The following is a 2,677-nucleotide window of genomic DNA, read 5'->3' as shown; positions in this document are numbered from 1 at the left end:
GGTTGCAGAATTCCTATGCCACCGTGTTTTCCACTAGGAAATGATACCTAAGGCTATTTACAGTGAAGGCAACATGCATGTCCATGTTCTTTCAGCTCATCTCTGGTCCACCCAGCTTTGCTCAAAGGCTTGCAAATTCTATTCCTACCTCAATATAGCACAGTCTCTACAGTCTCAGCAAATGAACGCTTTCACAGGAGCAGAACCACCAAAGCCACAGCAGCCTGTGCTTTCCCTCTGCAACAAAGGATGTAACTTTTGTTTCTGACCAGATCAAGGGCAGGAGCTTGCTCAGTCTAATGCTATGACATCATACAGATCTTCTGTCTACTCCAAGCGGGAATTCTTGGTACAGGTACCCTCATTCTCTTCCAGTTTCCTCTTTCGGGCCCTGTTGTGCCCACTGTGGTCGTCATCTCTATTTGAAGGGCCTTCTTCGTCTAAATTGACTATGAGCACGTTATCTTCCTCTTGTGCTGTGGAGGTGGAAGGCTCGGCACCGTCATCACTGCCATTGGCAATGCTGTTGGCAGCATTTTCAACTTGTTTTGGCCACACCTTTTCAGGGGTGTCACCATCTTCCTCAAATTCAATATCCTTTCCAAGATCCTCACTACGAAGAATGTTTATCAGCAAAGTGTAGTCCTGGAGGAAGTCGTCTGCCTGAAGTTAGCTGCCATTTCTAATTCCAAAATCAGACAACTCCTTGGGTTATTAGCTTCTGTCCCTCTTCTGAAGATAACAGGATTGTGCCTTTCCCATCTTCTGTTTGGACATCTGGTGCCACCATAGCATACTTTTCTTTCACTATCTTATCCTATAAATTTAGGACAGTCACTTTGTGAACATTCAGCCACACCTCTGGCTTGCTGGCACAAACATAATAGTTGGTGTTTGGAGGATCCAGTGCACAGGGCACCAAGAGCATGTTTTGGGGGTTTGGCTGCTTATTCAAAATAATAGTTATACACTGGTCTATTTTTTTATTCAGATAAAAATCTTTAATCTATCCAATACTATCAAGCCAGAGATCACTGCATCCATAGTAGCTATAGCAGGAATGATATTCTCTGCCATTGATTTCATATCAAACCTGCTCTTCATATTCATGCTGAAAATGTGTATCCTGAGGTTTGCAGCAGAAGTGACAAAATCCATTGCAGGTGGGTCATCCTTATTCCAGATGAGCTCAGCTCCATCTCCCTTCTTGGCTAAATATCTTGATGCTCTTTGAAAATAGACTTGCTATATGTGGGAGCATTTTCTGGGTATATGCCCAGGAGTGATACAGCTGTGTCCTCAGGTAGTACTATGTCCAATTTTCTGAGGAACAGCCGGACTGATTTCCAGAGTGGTTGTACCAGCTTGCAACCCCATCAACAATGGAGGAGTGTTCTCCACATCCTCGCCAGCATCTACTATCACCTGAGTTTTTGATCTTAGCCATTCTGACTGGTGTGAGGTGGTATCTCAGGGTTGTTTTGATTTACATTTCCCTGATGACTAAGGATGTTAAGGATTTCTTAAGGTGCTTCTCAGCCATTCGAGTTTCCTCGTTTGAGAATTCTTTGTTTAGCTCCGTACCCCATTTTTAATGGGGTTCTCTTGTTGTCTGGCATCTAATTTCTTGAGTTCTTTGTATATATTCGATATTAGCCCTCTATCGGATATAGGATTGGTAATGATCTTTTCCTAATCTATTGGTTGCTGTTTTGTTTTACTGACAGCGTCCTTTGCCTTACAGAAGCTTTGCAATTTGATGAGGTCCCATTTGTCAATTCTTGATCTTAGAGCATAAGCCATTGGTGTTCTGTTCAGGAACTTTTCCCCTGTGCCTAGGTATTTGAGGGTCTTCCCCACCTTTTCTTCTATTAGTTTTTAGCATATCTGGTTTTATGTGAAGGTCTTTATCCAGACTTGCATAGCTCTTTACATCCAGAACCTGCTGGTCTTTCAAACTCAACTGGGGCTCATTATGTTGATGGGCATTGGCTTCTTCTCCTTGACTCTGCACTTCAGCACAGTTCAGTGGAACTGGAGGTTTCCTCTTCTGCCAGAGTTTGTCCATTGTCAGCAGATACCTAATATCATCTTTAAAAAGCTTGGTAAAAAGTTTAACTGGATCATATCCAGTTAATTTAGCCCATTTTTTAGTGGAAATACGCTGAATGTCTCCATCTCCATTAGATGCTTGGGCTCTGGATTCAGCCTCTGTTGGTTCCCAGGCAGCTTCAGGGTCAGCTCTGCCAGGAAACACTTCTTGATCAGCATCGTCCTCTCCAAACAGCTGGTTGAACAAATACTTGGCCCATATGATGCACTAGATAGGTTCTGAAGGTGTGTTCCAAATCATACAGCCAGGGAATGTTCTCTGGGTAGGCTTAGGACGGCATTTGTAACACTCAGTCACACCCTTCTTGATAGTGGTCACCTGTCTGAGATAGCCAGCAGTTCCAATGTCAATGAGAAGCACATCAACTGCCAGACACATTCTATTCACATGGTTTCATACAGTTCTGTTATCTAATGCATTCATAACCCAAATAAATTGTCAAAAAAAAAAAACCCTCCACATTGTAGTCTGGGTTCATGATGTTGTTATGGTGGGCCTCAATGATTGCTTGTGGTGGAAGTGGAGCACATTTTCTTTGAAAACCTGAGCCTTTGATCTTCCAAC

At 43.0% G+C, this 2,677-nt stretch overlaps 1 pseudogene; it reads right to left on the bottom strand.

Annotated features, from left to right (window-relative positions):
• Window positions 1–277: 277 nt before the first annotated feature.
• Window positions 278–2,606, bottom strand: LOC117694931 (SUMO-activating enzyme subunit 2-like; annotated as a pseudogene).
• Window positions 2,607–2,677: the final 71 nt, after the last annotated feature.

The sequence above is a fragment of the Arvicanthis niloticus genome, chromosome X (genome assembly GCF_011762505.2).
Source record: "Arvicanthis niloticus isolate mArvNil1 chromosome X, mArvNil1.pat.X, whole genome shotgun sequence".
In the NCBI taxonomy this organism is placed as follows: Eukaryota; Metazoa; Chordata; class Mammalia; order Rodentia; family Muridae; genus Arvicanthis; species Arvicanthis niloticus.
Note: the sequence above shows the minus strand (reverse complement) of the source record. Positions and strands in the feature narration are given on the sequence as shown.